Source organism: Magnolia sinica, chromosome 10 (genome assembly GCF_029962835.1).
Source record: "Magnolia sinica isolate HGM2019 chromosome 10, MsV1, whole genome shotgun sequence".
Classification (NCBI taxonomy): domain Eukaryota; kingdom Viridiplantae; phylum Streptophyta; class Magnoliopsida; order Magnoliales; family Magnoliaceae; genus Magnolia; species Magnolia sinica.
In genome coordinates this window covers 7552594-7569297 of record NC_080582.1, presented here as the reverse complement: position 1 = coordinate 7569297, position 16704 = coordinate 7552594, and the positions used below count along the sequence as shown (strand labels likewise).

The 16704-nt window shown below is 37.5% G+C and overlaps 2 long non-coding RNA genes across 2 annotated transcripts; both read left to right on the top strand.

Moving 5' to 3' along the window:
* Positions 1-2053: 2053 nt before the first annotated feature.
* LOC131257338 (uncharacterized) lies at positions 2054-2492 on the top strand. Its single transcript, XR_009177324.1, has 2 exons — positions 2054-2205; positions 2370-2492. It is a non-coding gene; the product is annotated as an uncharacterized LOC131257338 (long non-coding RNA).
* Positions 2493-7825: 5333 nt separating this feature from the next.
* On the top strand, positions 7826-15429 carry LOC131257894 (uncharacterized). Its single transcript, XR_009177695.1, has 3 exons — positions 7826-8771; positions 8851-8924; positions 15166-15429. It is a non-coding gene; the product is annotated as an uncharacterized LOC131257894 (long non-coding RNA).
* Positions 15430-16704: the final 1275 nt, after the last annotated feature.

Here is a 16704-nt window from a genome sequence, read left to right as displayed (position 1 = left end):
TCCATGCCATTGTTCATAGGAAGCTGATTAGATGCTGATGAAAAAATAAAAATACTGTAATTGGGTTTTCACTTTCTACATGTGGACCTGGTCTAGTGTGGACCTGGTCTAGTGATATGTCACGTTAATCCATAGGGTCAATTGTTGATGGGCCACTCTATTAGATTATTTGTGTCCAATCAAACTGAAAAGATGCTTTTATATTCATTAGATTTTGTTGTTGATTATATGATGTGGATGGATGTGTAGTTGTGATTGTATCATGCATTTGATGATGGTTTTGTTGATTATATGATATGGATGGATGTGTAGTTGTGATTGTATCATGCATTTGATGATGGTGATGCATACATCTCATTCTTCATTTGGAAGATCGTAGCCACCAACATTAGTGCCTCGTTTTAGTTGAATGCGGACCATTTACTGCAACACCCACTATTTTACATGGTTTGGATTTAGTTAACTTTTCATGTACCCACTACAACAAAGTTGGGCATTTCCCACGGTTGGGGAAGACTGTTTGCTGGCGCTAACTAAAACGGGGCGCTGCCAATGAGTCTCTATGAAAGCAAGAATAAAAAAACTATTCTACCTCATTCGGCCCTTTCCCTCTCCCCACCGCCGACTCTCTCTCTCTCTCGTGCCTCTCCCTCTCCGCTTGATCTATCTCTCTCCCTCTCCCTCTCTGCACCTCTCCCTCTCCCTCTCTGCTCCATCTACCTCTTAGCCTCTCCCTCTCCACTTGATCTCTCTCTCTCTCTCTCTCTCTCTCTCTCTCTCTCACTCCCTCTCCACTCTTGAACCCTCCCTTCCCTCTCCGCTCGATCTACCTCTCCCTCCCTCTATCTCTCTCTCCCTCTTTTATTTCTTCTTTTCTTTGGTCCAGCACATTAAGGAACATTATGCAATATCAGGTCTCTCTCTCTCTCTCTCTCTCTCTCTCTCTCTCTATCCTTATCTATTCATATCAATTTGGGCAGTTTTTTGGCATTTTTAATCCTTAAAGTAACATTGTGCAATGATTTATGTTTTGGGAATTTTTGAGTTTCGAATCCCTAATTAGGGATTTAGTGTCGATTCCCTAATTGTGATTATAGATATAAAAAAAAACTGAAAATCCCTAATTAGGGATTCGAAATTCAAAACCCTTAATTAGGAATGCAGCATTGAGAGTTTCTACGCCGCAGGACTTGTTTTTCCTGTCAGAGTTTCATTAACTTGTTGAATTTTTCATGGATCATCACGGGGCTTTGGTTTCCACGAGGAGACGGTTACTCTTTATCTTTCTTTTCTTTTCCTTTTTTTTTTTTCATGAAATAAATCTGTCAATGGAAATGGAGTGACTTTTTTTTTGCCCTCTGCCTTGATTCCTTTGGCAGTTGGAAATGATGTAGTAGAGTTGATAGAGCCAACGTTTGAAATGGGTGTGTTAAGACATGGAAATGGTGACTGGATTCCAAATCAATCCGATTACCCCAAATCAAGATATGTATCTTCCCTCTTAATAAATAAGCTTCATGCTAATAACTTGAAGTTGCATAGCATTTTTAGGAAATATTTTGAATATATTAGGATGGATTAGGAAAATGAAAGATTACTTTGGCTAGTTCATGCCTATTAGTCCTAATACATTTTATTATTGGTTTTTCTTTTTTCTTTCATTCTTTTTTTTTTTTTTTTTCAAAATCTGTTTCTTAGACTTCTTTTGTCGCTAACAGAAGGTTATTCTTACATCCGGTTTTCATCCAATATGAACATAAAGTAGGCCCGTGTCTGCAGTTAAGCAGTCAGATTTGGAATGAGTTTCTTCTGGGATTTCCCCTCTAATCCACCGGAAGCATTTACTTTTTGTTTGGGATTCCAAAGAATCCTCACTTCTTTGGATGGCAATGGGGAATGCTGGTGTTGTTGAGCAGTAATGGTCAGGAGAGAGACTGACAGTAAATGCTCAACATCCATAGTTCAAAAACTTGAAAACTCAAAGACTCAAGTCAATGTCTAGCTGGATCAGGTGGGTCAACTCGAAGACCCCACGGAGTCAACTCTGATTTTTTCGCGCTGTCCTTTTTTTTTTATAGTAAATTACTTCAAGAAGCAGGTACAAACTGAAGAAGGCAAGGTAGTAACTCCCGATCATATTCTTATTTATGAAGAAAATAAAGGAGATCGAATGCTATTGTCTATTATCGTTGATGTGCCATGGGAGTATGTCTATTACATTTGATTTTTCCTTTCTGTTGTGACGTCATGTGTTTTCCTCTGCATCTCGATCATATTTAAAATAAAAATGCAACTCATTCATACATGCGTGATAGTGTGAGTCAGGATGATCATCAGATGACTAAAATTCTAACTCTCCATTCTTGTAGGATGTTTGTCAACACCGTGAAAAGGTTGTATATCATCAGTGGCTCTAGGGCATGACTACCTGATTTTCCTTTTATTAAAGCTTGCTGCAAGTGAAGTTAAATTAGCAAATCTTAAGAAAATTATATTTTAGTTGTTTGTTTGGTTTTAGCTGAAAATCTACGTGTGTGGACTGATCAAATTTTAAGCTTAAAGTTGGTTCTCAATGATGTGGCTTTTGATATGGGGAAGGGATCCAATATCAGATTTTGGGAGGATACTTGGCTGGGGGAGGCCCCTCTAAAAGATAAATTCCGTGACATCTATCTGTTAGCCTCTCGAAAAAATATTTTGGTGGCTGATTGCTATTCCTGTATTGGAGACAACATTGTCTGGAACATCCTTTGTCGAAGAAATTTGAATGAGTGGGAGCTTCCAGTCTTCTCGGCCCTGCTGGAATCCCTTTGCTCAGCTAGACCTTCTCTTGCAGGAGTGGACAGCCTCCTTTGGAAACTGGATAAGTCCTGTAGCTTCTCTGTCAACTCTCTCTATCATCTTATCCATAGCAACCAGGCTAGACTCTCTCCCTGTCATCCCTATCACATTTGGAAATACCCCCCCCCCCCCCCCCAAAGTTTGTTGTTTTCGGGTGGATTGTTAGTAAGAAGAAGATTTTAACCATTGACAACCTAAAAAGAAGAGGAATGCAGTTAGCTAATATTTGTCTTTGCTGTATGAGTAACGAGGAAACAATTGACCATCTACTCCTTCACTGTCTTTTCATTTACAAGCTCTGGGTTGATATCTGCTCTCGGTTTAAGGTTCTTTGGTGCGCCTTGGATTCCGTTGACCACCTTCTCTTTGCATGGCAAGGAGTGATGTAACGTCTTGGAAAAAAATCCGTACAAAGACCCGAGTTCCACTTCAGGCAGAAATCGCTCAGGACCAAATCCTTTAGAAATTAGACGAAAATTAATCAAGTGCTAAACTAAACTATCTGTGAAATTAGCTTGAACCACTTTAAATACGAATTGCAAGACCCAAAACGTGTAGAATCGTTGACGCTACATTACCCTGAAACTTAGAATCAATCTTAAAACTCGGTTGCTCTTAGGAGCACACCGAAACTCCGTATCGGACCTGTACCGCATGTCGAAAGTCCAATTACCGTGAGACTCTACAAATATGACCGCTTTACTGGGCTTGACGACCATCTCGGAAATCAAGTCCATATAGTATCCAGAAGTGCACAACTTTAGCTCGGAGCGAAGTGTGTGAGAAACGCAAATATCTTTAGAAAATGTACTCAGATTTAAGTAAACTGGGCCGTTCGCTTGCGGGCCAATTCTAAGGTTTTAGACCGTCAGAATCTGACCCAAATACACCCTCGGATCAGGGAAAATTTCATACGCAAGTCAGTGTACTTGTGGCCCTGATCGAGTGGCGATGACCGTTGAACTAAAACTGGTCCTCTGTGGTCGTTCCGTAAATCCGATCGGACCGAAAACTTAACCTGACCTAGATCCAATGTCAGGGAACTTTTCTCATATCGTATGCAGAAAAGGGGCCTCCAGATGTGCTCCGTTGGACCGAAACAGCCACTCTTTGGCTATAAACTAAGTATACCATGGCCCTGGGGCCATTCCCTTTAGTTCTGGGCCTATATAAGGGCCTTTACACACCCCTCTCTCATTCCATACGAATTCTAAACCCTAAGAGAGAAAAGAGAGAAAGTGAAGGAGAAAGTGGAGAAGTGAGAGAGCGAGTGTGAGATAGTTCCTGGGATTCGATCCCACTACTCCACGTACGTAACTACCGCTTCCGTGTCACTATACCGGAGATTCTGATTTCGTTCTTGGGTAAGAAACCCTAACCCTAACTTGTTTTAGGAATCCAAATACGTAGATCGGTGAAATAGCTAACCCGCTTTATTGATTAGGTATTCAAAGTCTAGTTTACAAGGTGCGGATTATAAACGTTTTGGGTTATGGTTTTCAAGGCTGTCAATGTCGGTTGATGATTTATAACTGACTTGGTTGCCATTTCTCATGCTAGATACGATGTTTCCCTCGCTTTATAGATACATATGAACTATGTTGAATATAGTGTAATTCATGTGTTTGTAAAAATGTTTGAATGAGTATGGAATTTGGATTCGTGCTTGCCATGATTATCCGTCGTGGATATATGACTGTTGTATATGTGACAACTCCTTGGTGAAAGGATTTGCTCTAATACATGTTATGACCAACATACGTCATGTATGTTGAAGTGTGTAGTCTAAGTGTTGTAAAAATGTTTGAATGGGTATGAAATTTGGATTCATGCTTGCCATGATTATCCGTCGTGGATATATGATTGTTGTATATGTGACAAGTCCTTGGTGAGAGGATTTGCTCTAATACATGTTATGACCAATATACGTCATGTATGTTGAAGTGTGTAGTCTAAGTGTCTGTAAAAATGTTTGAATGGGTATGGAATTTGGATTCGTGTTTGTCATGATTATCCGTCGTGGATATATGATTGTTGTATATGTGACAACTCCTTGGTGAAAGGATTTGCTCTAATACATGTTATGACCAACATACGTTATGTATGTTGAAGTGTGTGGTCCCAAGTGTTTGTAAAAATGTTTGAATGGGTATGAAATTTGGATTTATGCTTGCCATGATTATCCGTCGTGGATATATGATTGTTGTATATGTGACAACTCCTTGGTGAAAGGATTTGCTCTAATAGATGTTATGACCAACATATGTCATGTATGTTGAAGTGTGTAGTCTAAGTATTTGTAAAAATGTTTGAATGGGTATGGAATTTAGATTCGTGCTTGCCATGATTATCCATCGTAGATATATGATTGTTGTATATGTGACAACTCCTTGGTGAAAGGATTTGTCCTAATACATGTTATGACCAACATACGCCATGTATGTTGAAGTGTGCAGTCTAAGTGTTTGTAAAAATGTTTGAATGAGTATGGAATTATAATTTGTGCTTGCTATGATTATTGATCGCTAATACATGATCGTTGTATACGTGGCTACTCCTTGTGAAAGGACTAGCTATAGTATGTGTTTTTAATGAATTTATTACCTGTATGCAATATGTGTGGTCTACGTGTTTGAAAAAAATGCCTGAATGAGAAAATGTTTGATGTAATGTACTTACTGAGGGTGTTGAGATAGGATTCTCAATTCCCTTATACATAGTTACAGTTTCCTTTATGCAACCTATCTTACTACTATGTGATTTACAGATGAATGCCTATGTATGATGACATGTGTGGTATGTGTTTGTGGAAATGCTCGAATGAGATTTATGTTTAGATTTGGTTGTCACATGCTGTCTTGGAACATCACATGTGGATGTTATTGGTTGGAGTGTGATTGGGGCTACGATGTAGTCCAGGCAATCGGTAATGGTTTACAATCGGTGGCCGTACTGCTTGGCCACAATGGATACGCCTGATGAATCTGAGTCGTACGCTGTTTGTCGACAGTGGTTAGGCCACGCGGAATGCTTACGCACTCCATGTAGATCAAGTCAACGTACGCTTGTACCAATCGAGCTTGTCAAGTAACCCGATTGGCCCAATGTATGTTTACCATGTATGGACGCTACTGCTTGAATCTAAGTTACTAAACTTACCAGCGAAAAGCCCGTTTAACCTTGGTACCTCGATCCGCTAAGTCTCATGAGCCGGGCATGGTGGTATGGGACACCGTGGTCGAGCTGTCGGCCTACACTGGGGTGACGAGCCTCCCCGTAGTGTCCAATGAGCAACCCAGACTCGTGAGCCGAATACGGTGGTATGGGACACTGTATTCGAGCTGTCGGCCTACGATCAGGTGACGAGCCCGTAATGATTTCGAGTATACTCTAAGACTACGTTAAGGCGACGAGCTTTTCCGTAGTGACCTCGAGTATAAACCAGGCCTGTGCTGAGGTGATGAGCCGCTCCATAAATACCTGGAACTGTTCTTCGTATGTGATTAACTAGGATTGACGACCCTAGATGGATCAATGTTTGGGTAAATGATATGAATGGAGGTACCTTAGCTTCCCAATCCTGCTGTATGAATATGCCTAATTAAGAACTTGACTAATCACGATCATGCACGGCACGACATGTGCTTTGGTGAGAAAGCGCACGTTTCGGGAGGATGCCATGTGTGAATGTGAGATAAAGTCGCTGAGGGAGTGTAGGCGAGGGCATGCATCATTATCGCATACCATTCTTGCATTAACAAGAGTAATTTAGGACATGATTGCTGTACCGCTTTATCATTATTGCTTGACTGAATTGATAACATGTTAACCTTTGCTTTATAGTTCCACTGAGTTAATCACTCACTCCCACTCTGGGACAGTGTTTTAAAATACCAATCAGACTTTATCTTAGTTGCGAATGATGGCACAGCTTATGAAGCGGAGCTTGATTTTGATGACAAGGAGGAGTTCTCGTATATGCAGTATTCTAGCGGGTTCATGTAGACCGCATTCTGATCGTCGGGGCTATAGGGATTTCATGATGTAGACGGACCTACACATTTTGATATTTTGTATTTTGAAATGATACATATAATTGTTTAACCTGGAACATGATTATACTCTGGAGACGCACTGCTACTTATATGTTTTATACATACCTATCATGGTCTTCCGCTTGTGTAATTTAACTGTCTTTGGGGTATGATATGCTGATTTGGTATAATCTCACTCATGTTTAGTGCACTAACACGGACAATATTTAATCATCATTATCTATGTTGCATAAGTGATGTGTTGGAACTCGGGAGTTGGGCTCCTGCTCAACCCCCGATTTTCAGGGCGTTACAGGTGAATATCGGTAAAAAGATTACTAGGCTTTGGAGGATGGCGATTCTCTCCATCTAGTGGTCTATCTGGATAGAAAGAAACAATAGATGTTTCGATAATGTTTCAAGTTCGATTGATGTTGTCATCTCCAAGTCGAAGAGATTGCTTATTGAATGGGCTTCAAATGTAGATTACTGGTTAGCTAAGGACCTCTGTTTCTTAGGCGCTTAGTGGCTGCAATCTGTGCAGCCTTTTTTCCTTTTCTGTTTCCTCTTTCTTTCCTTTCTTGTCTTTCTTTTTTCTGTATCTTTTTCTTTTTAATGAAATTGTCATCTTTCAAAAAAAAAAAGATTTTAAGCTTAAAAAGAGAATATAATCTGCCCATTCTAAAGGTTGGAAATTTCTATTAAGATCCTGCAATGCTTTGGACTGAAAATTGATTCTGGATCAAGCATCCATATTTAATCTCCATCGCTTGTGTATTCATGTAAATGTAAAAAGGACACTTCTCCTATTTGTTATTAAAAATTCTGAGCATGTCACAGTGAGACATGTCTATGCATCATAACAGCTAAAACTTGAATTTGGGGACTGCCAAATGGACTCCATTTTTGTTTGCTTTGTTGGCCTAATAAATCTTTGTGGTAGGCTGAGTTTCAGGGGTGCACTCCTGCTGAATTTTGGGGCAACTTATATGGAATGCCAATCCTAATAAAAACACGACTAATCTAGAACACTTGCTGTATATTCCATGTCACTTCTTATCTAAATAAAGTATTATTTCTGATCCTGTGAAATTCCTGCTTGAATTCATCTTTTGTTGCAAACTTCTTTAGAAAGTAGAAATCAACTATCGTTTCTAACTTTTGATGCATTGATGATCTAAAAAAATATGTTTTTTTTTTTTTTCTAATTTTTTATTTTTATGGGATATGATTGTAGGATGTGCATTTCCAATATATAAACTGTAAGTTGCAGCTATCTTTGTGTTATCTACTAAAAAATTTCAGCAAAATTTTATTTTGTCATCCATAGATTTTTCTCCTCCTCCAAGTCAATCCATTGGTCATAGGGAAATCAACTTGGACAAGTAAAATTTCTAATTTCTCCAATTTTAAGTGATTCTTTTTATATTATTTTGATTTGGGTCATTGTCTATTTTGAATTTCTCATTTGGGTTTTTTTCATTTTACTTGATTTTTTTTTTTCAGTTCATGCATTAATTGCTGGTTGTTGGATTTTATCATTTTACTTGGATGGTTTATTATTATTTTGATGTGAATGTTTGGATGTGTTGTCAAAACAAATTGCAATTATTTGTACTTATAAACTGAAATGACCAAATTGTAATTTCATTGCTTCTAAATATACACTTCAAGTCATGATGTATTGTTTGGGTGTTGATTATGTCAGAAAAATGAATTTAAAACATTGACTTTTGTTTTCTTAAATTGCAGATTTAGTTGCATAAGCAGGCAATATAAGTACCTTTTCTGGAAAGAAAATCTGCATGTATCGGTATGCAATGGATAAATCTGGATATATCTTCCAAACAAACTCACATGAATACGAGGAAACTATGAACAAACCCACCATATCCTGTAAGCTTTCATGACACGTCTTGTTTATTTTCTATTCAGTGTAAACATTGGCCTAATTCTTTGAAAATTTTTGTATCAGGAAACGTCACAAAGGAAGATGGACCTGTAAGCATGATTTTCACCATACTAATGTATAATGCTTCAAAGCTTCAGGTGAGTTGGTCTTTTGACTATAAAGGAAAATTGTACATGCTTCTTTCTTCATTTGTTTCTTTCTTTTTCTTTAGAGGTAAGCTGAGCGAATCCTGATTAATGTTGAAAACACCACCTACGAAACATTGAGTTACGGTCCCAAATTGTTCTTCCATGCTTCTTTTCATTGAGCAGATTATCTGAATTCAATTTTAACGAAAGCTTCTTCTTTTTTCCTTAAACCTCCATTGATTAAACCATGTGTTTGTGGAAATAGTTAGAGATTATCTGAATATTAATTGAACACTTTGGAACACGCTGCCCCCCCACCACCACCACTCAGCAGAGTTCTGCTGAGTTTCAACCTGACTTGGTGATCCTTCAAGTTCAGATGAAGTCATTTGAATGCCATTTTATTCTAATGCAAAAAATCCAACACAGTCGAGTGATGATTCTTGAGTCATATGATTCAGAAGTTTACCAATTCCAAAAGATTCTTGCAACTAAACCGTTCATTGGATAGGCATGGTCATGTCCGCACTTATGGCAGATCATTTCACCATTTGAGCATCAACTTTTGAACTCGTTCAATGATTTTCTCATTAGTAAACACCTTCTTAACAAGTTTTGGGATTCTTATTCTTGATTCAGGGGTCTCTTTTCTTGGTGTCTAGGCCAAAATGGGTATGATAGATGAGTTTGAAGCTTCTTTACAATTACTATGGGGATTTGATACTGACATTTCTTTTGAAGTGAATGAAATCAAGGTGTGGATTTGAACTGCCTACAGTTCTTTTATTTTTTTGTTCTTTTTCTTTTTTGCCTTCATTTTTTCAGGTCCATCAAGTCATTCTTCTATTTTTGCACTGTACTTTTGGAGCTGCTCATTTATTCATGACAAATATGTGCGCCAAATGAAAAGATTGTGGATGATGTGTAATTCATATGTTGGCAACCTTAAAGTTATGATCATTTTTTAAAATTTGTTTCATGCAGAGATCTGTAACTTCCACAAGCAGGAGAACAACCATCTGATTTTCTGATCTCTCCTAATGCAGTTGTTGCTTTAATGGCTATAAAGAACGAATGAATGACCCGCACAATGTATTGGAGAACTAGGATATCAATTCAGTTGATCCTTGTGGCTGGAGGATGGTTACCTGTTCTTCCGTTGGCTATGTCTCAGTTCTGTAAGATACTACTGCTTAAATTGGACAAAAACCCATGATCATCTATCCTTTTATCTCACTCGAACATGCTCATTTTATGATTTTCTCTTTTGGGTTTTAATGCTATCAGCGGGCTACCTAGTCAGAGCTTGTATGGGAAATTGTAATGTGACTCTCTTAATGAAATGCAATTCAAAATCTTTTATCTGATTAGTTGTTTGGACATCTACAAGTCAGTCGGTTTGATATTTGGAATAATTCCTTGTCCATCATTTATCTTCAATTATTCAGTTGCAAATTTTGGCAGATTGCTCTGATTGTATGATGCAGTTAGTGAACTGGATTAATTCTGCTGTTAACTCTCAGTGCTAGTTTCAATCCACTCGGTCGAAAGTTCCCTTTGATTTCCTGATTTTGCATTGTTGTTTATTGTCATCATGAGTACTTTTCAAGGACTTGGGCAATGGTTCTATTTATGATCTTTCTATGCCGAGGTGACTCTCCTGTCATCAGCAGACATTATGTCATCAATGCATGATGACTTCAATTTCCATGAGCATACCTGAGATTGTAGAAGTTTGCTAAACCTGCACTATCCTCCTTTGGTCCACATGCACCTCTACTTGGGGCTCCACATGCCAACTTGGCAAATGTTATCCGTGTATCAGGTGTGAATGACATTGTAGATCATCTAGCCAGAAACTAAAAGATAGCACTTTTGTCAATTGCATATCTTCTTTGCTTTAGAAAAATAAAAGTTAGCACTTTTTTTTTCCTTACATTCTATTTTATATTTCCTCTTTTTCTTCTAAAGTTTGTAGCTGAAAGATCCATTCTCAATTGCATTTTGTCTATTGTTTTGCAGTGCAGGTTTGATCATTGCATCATATCATATTGTCATGAGTTTCTAAACACTTGGATCTGTTCTTCTCTTTAGATGGTCTTCCATGAATACATGACAGATGAGTGTTCTTATGTATATCATATAGTTACCAGCATCAACCTGTACCCTCAGACCTTTTTTTGATATCTTATCTGAAACGATTTCAGGAAACAGGATGGGTGCCTCGGCATCTTATTGCCCAGGATGAATATATATGAAAATATTGTAGGTGTTGTTCCACTTTATCTTAAAAGGTTTAGATAGACAGACAAATATCCAGATTTATCTTTCTCATGCTCGTAGATTATTTTTTATTATATATATATATATATATATATATTTCTTCCTTCTAATTTCAGAAAACATTGATGAATTAGACAGAGTATCTATGTGACTTCTGCTAATGGAAATGAGAATTTTTCATATAACGGAAACAAGGGTTCAGCAAATGGGTATGCAAATCTATTTACAATTGGGGAATTTTTTAACTGGGTTTTGCATCATTTGATGTTTTGGAAAAGCCTGCAGTTGTTCCTTGCCTGATATGGTGTTTCTGCAGGAGGAGCAATCATACAGTCACAACCTCTTAATGTTTTGGAAAAGACTAAGCGCATTCTTTTGATTACACAACTGGCTCGAAGTATTTTTTAGAATGGTGCGATCGTACCTATACAAAAAGAAACTTGAGATTGTGTGTGCATGGTGCGGGTTTACACTCTTATATAGTTGAGGCTGCCCTTGTAAATAATATTAAGATGCATCTCTGTATAATTAATTTCAGTCCATTCATAGCCCTTGATTACATACAGATCTTTCCTTCAAAGAAGGAAATAAGGAATGGCCTAGAGAAGCCCTCTTATGGAATTACCGTGATCTTTCCTTCAAAATATTTTGCTGTAGGTGATGTGGTTCTGTTTAATTTGGGAAACAAGCTTCTTGAATGGAATTACCGTGAGCTTACATTTTTTGTTTTCATTTCAAATTTCAGGCACAAGCTCTTGCATAGGAAAATATGCGTGACATTCTTGTTCAAAGGGAGCAAGCAGAGAGAAATGTAAAATATCTGTTCACAGTCCAGAAACTCAAGGATTTTCAGACAGCTGCTCTCAAGGCCAGGAATGGCTGCGACTCATTCCATATTGCTGCTAAGTAGGGCCATCTTGGTAAGCATTTGATTTGATTTATTTATTTATTTATTTATTTTCGTCTTTTCTACTTCTACATGGACGGATAGTTTACATTGGCATGCCTGTAAGTGTTTTAAAATTTCATTTGCTTGGGATTTTTTGGCCAAGTCATTCCAGTTGGCATTTAACATAATGGAAATTGATTGTAAATGTTTAATCAGTTGTGCGAAAATTGTTAGTTCCAGGCTTCCAGCAATGCTTTCCTTTTGCTTTAGGCACTTTGCTTTTTCTCTCAAGGATAGTTTCTGATCAGCAGTCTGTTTGACATTGATTTTATTTGTTAAGCCCAATGTTTCTAATTAGAGGCAGCATGGTATTTGGGCAGCACTCTATGTGAACAATCTAATAACTTGTTTATTGAAGCATTCATGGCTAGGAACATATGGTGCTTCTTCAGTCCTGCATTTGGTGTATCACTGAGATTACTGCAGTGGTTTTCTGTTCCAAATGAAGCCACTACCCGAGCAGTAAAGATTTTTTTTTTTTCTACTACAAATGTTCTTATATTTTGTAACTTGGTTTTCCCGAACCAGAACGAATGCACTACTCCACCAGGATACAAGAGCATGGAAAACAGTGACAAGCCTCTCTTTTTTCAGGAGTTGAAGAAGTTATGCGACAACGAGAGCGGTAATCTTTTATGGGGAAAAGGGACGGTTCTCTTTATCCAATACCTTAATGATCGATGATTATCTTTATAAGGCCCTTAAAAATCTGGTAATTTTATTATGAGAAGTATCACATACAACCAACTGTAGGAATTGAGGTTTGCTAGCTCCGAACACTTGTGGGAGCCCTTCACATCCATGTGCAGGCATGTGTCATAATTTGAAGATGCGTTTGATATTATCTTTCCATCTAGTTAGCTACAACAATTAGATCTTCTGCCATGAAATGATGATTCGGCCAATTCACAACTTAGATGTGTACCATATCATATTAAAACTTTTACAGCCAGATATATATTTTAATTATCAGTTTACCTTGTAAATTTTTATCCATCTGAAATGCTCTCTGTGTAACGCTCTCTCCCTTTTGCTATTTGTAACTGCTGTGTCATAGAGTGCCCAAGCACGATATGTCAGGCATAGGTATAGATGATCCCAAAGAGCAAGAACATGCAGAGAATGCTCATGTAAAACAAATTTATGGAGACTCTCCTGAAGCGGATCCAGAACATGCAGACAGAAGCAATGAAAATTTCATGACCTCTGCCCAAGAGGAGGTATTTGACAGTGTTGCGATGGTTTTCACGCATTGCTATGAAATTCGTGGTATTATTTAAAGCAAAGAGACACATGCTATTTTCAGTTTGTTTTCATTGCATTTAACTTGTCTTGTATAGGAGGCAATAATCAAGAAAAAATACGAAGGACTGTTACCCAGAAAATGCCACTCAACTCTAAGGTAAATATTCATTCTATTTACAGGTGTAGAATGCGATCTTGCCATTGATTTGGATCTTATTTATCCTTCTCTTGAATTTTGAGGGTGCATTTGGATGCTTAGTTGCAGTTGGTTGTGAAAATTCAGTTAAACATAGAGGAAAGGACTAGAATGGAGGTGGACTTTCAATACATTGTGATGGCCAGCCCTTAAATGCAATTCCATGTGGTTTGAGTTCGGCTTGAAATAATCTGAATTGCTATTTGGGGCTGGATCTTCATTGTGGATGGAAAGGGGTTATTCCAATGACGGTCATTTCAATTTCATTGAATTGAATGATTTCAATTCAATTGAGCATCCAAATGCAGCCTGGTGTGTGCGATTTATGTTATTTCAGTCTTTCTTAAACATGGTCTTTGCATACTCAACTGGCTCACTGATCTTAACTAGCTTACCCCATTTGCAACAAACGAGCAAACTGAGCAGACTGAAATGAATTCCACGCTCTTGTATTCATCAGAATTTGCTTGTTGGTTTGGAGCTCCTAAGTCCTAACTAACAAGAAATTCTGACTGTTGGTTTGGATCCATCCAACTCTGCACAGCCATTAGACAATTGAAAATTCATGGGATGATGAAGGCTGCCCAAAGTCCTCCTTTGAGCTCTGTACCTTTGTTATTGTGGCCACACTTGCAATGTTGAGGAAGTCAGGGATTTGCTCCCAACTTACATTTGGAAAGAAGAAATACATACGCATGTGTGTATGTAGATGAAAAATCCTGTCATCCTCCTATGTTTAGTATGTGCATGCATGCATGTGTGTGTGTGTGTGTGTGTGTGTGTGTGTGTGTGTGTGTGTCTTTGCATTTTCTTCTGCATATGGGTGGGTGTGCGTGCCTGCTTCTAACTTTAATTGTCTTTAATGAATGGCAGAACTGGGCGAGCAGCAATAGGACCTCTGAACCTCTATTGGGAGGGCAATAACTGACTCTAATTCAGGTGAGCAGGGTCATGGGTCCAATCTTCCTGTCGAATGCCTAAGCTACCTGTCATTTTATTCAATTCCTTATACATTTTGAAAAATAGTATTTTATAGATCAGATTTTTCCAAAGCTTTAACTAGATATGCATATCCTACTCAAGGGGTGAGATCATGAATTTGCAAATATTTAATCGGCGTATAATAACTTGAATTTTATTTTAAAACATTGTAAAATGTCATAGTAATTTATTTATTTTAATCAAAAATTTATGTAAATTATACTTTTCACATTGTCTTGTCATTTACTAATATAATAATAAACAAATAACTTATATCCTAGCGAAGTAGTTATCATTTACCTTAATACTTTACCTACCTCAACTTTCCTCACCGACTCTTGTTTTTCACACTTACCTCCACTTTCCTTATCTACGTTTACTTTTGATATCTACTTCAACCACATCCATTTTCACATATCTTAACTTTCTATACCAAACTGTCTTGTTAATCTCCTTCAACCTGGAATACATTTAAAATGTACAAAAATACCTTTAAACTTCATTGTTGCTTGTAAAGGCTTTAAAAATCATAGATGCTAAGAATTCTTTCAAAAGAGATGAACTTGATAATTTACTTCTTTTTTTCCTTTGTGCAGGATTTTAATCAATTGTGCCTAAATTTAGGCTTACACTTCAGCCTTTTGACGCCACTTTTGCTAGGAGTATGCCATATAGAGGATTTATTTATAATTCAAGACCATTTTCAATTTATTGTAATAAATATTATATTTTTTTATTGTGTAGTAATATAAATTCTGTTTAATATTCAGTTTTAATTATATTGCAACATTTTTTGTTTCAAATATTAAAAAAATGCAGGTTTCAATAGAATTATATATAATTAAAAAAAATTACTGGACTGCGCTGGGCCCTCTCAAATCTGTGCAAAGACTTTTATCGGCGCTTGTATAAATCTTTGTTGGGGCTTTCCCGTAATTAAAAGTGCTCAGAACACTCCTTTTGCTGGCGCTTATATAGGCCTCTTCCGGCGCTTCTGTCAGAAATACCCGAGCCAGCGAAAGCGTCGATGAAAGTAGAAATGGCGTTGCAAAAGACTTGAAAATTACCGGCGCTCGTAAACGCGCCGGTAGAACTTTTACCGACAAAGAAGCGCCGGTAAATAATATTAGTAGCGGTTTTGACCGCCGGTAAAAGTACTTTAAATCCTAAGACCCTTGTATTTGTTTTTTCGTCATCTCACTTAATTAAAACATGTACTAAGATTATTTAAGCCCACCCCAATGGGAAATAAGATGATTGTGGTGAAGATGATGACAATCATGATGAACATTATTGTTCCAATGCCAACGGTTCGTTAATGTCCATTGCTTGTTGTAAATTATTTTTTGTGGTATGTCTAAATTTGGATATTCCAGTGATCCCCAATCGTACATCTTAACCAATGAATAAGGCAAATCACAAGATCGACTTCATTGTCAGCGTATAAACCCAATCATACATCAATCTAACCGTCAATAACACTTTTTATCCATAGATCAAGTCATCCATCCGATCAAATTTCTAGATGGTCAATCACATCACCAGAAAAATCCATTTTTAAGAATTCAATTACCTAGTTAGACATATAAGACTATACATTATCCTTTATGGGACTCGAAGTCATTATTCAGTAAATAGACCCTATCCAAAATCAAAAGTAAATAAACCTAACATGCACATAATGACATAAAATGAACAAAGTAAATAAACCTAACATGCACATACTGACATACAGATTAGGTAAATCTTTCATACATTCAATACCCTCTATATGATGAATGCCTTTGTGGCATGTAACTAGATGAACCTTGTCTTTAACCGTAATAATAACCCGCTCCTCCACCTCCATCTTCATCGTCAGAATCATCCTTCGGTTCTCTTTTTACGGATACAACTGCAGGAGAACTCTAGGCCGACTCCGAGCTGGATGTGTTCAAAAAATGGTCGTTCACCTCCGCTGAATTGGATGGTGGGGATACTTTCCCATCGTCCTCATTAATAGATGCAACAAGTTTTTTCAAGCGCTTTTTATGATCCGATTTGTACGAAATTCCCAACCACCTATAAAATGTTGCAAGACTTTTAAGAAACTTTGATGGTTTACTCGTTCCTACTTCAACATCATGTTGTCTCGG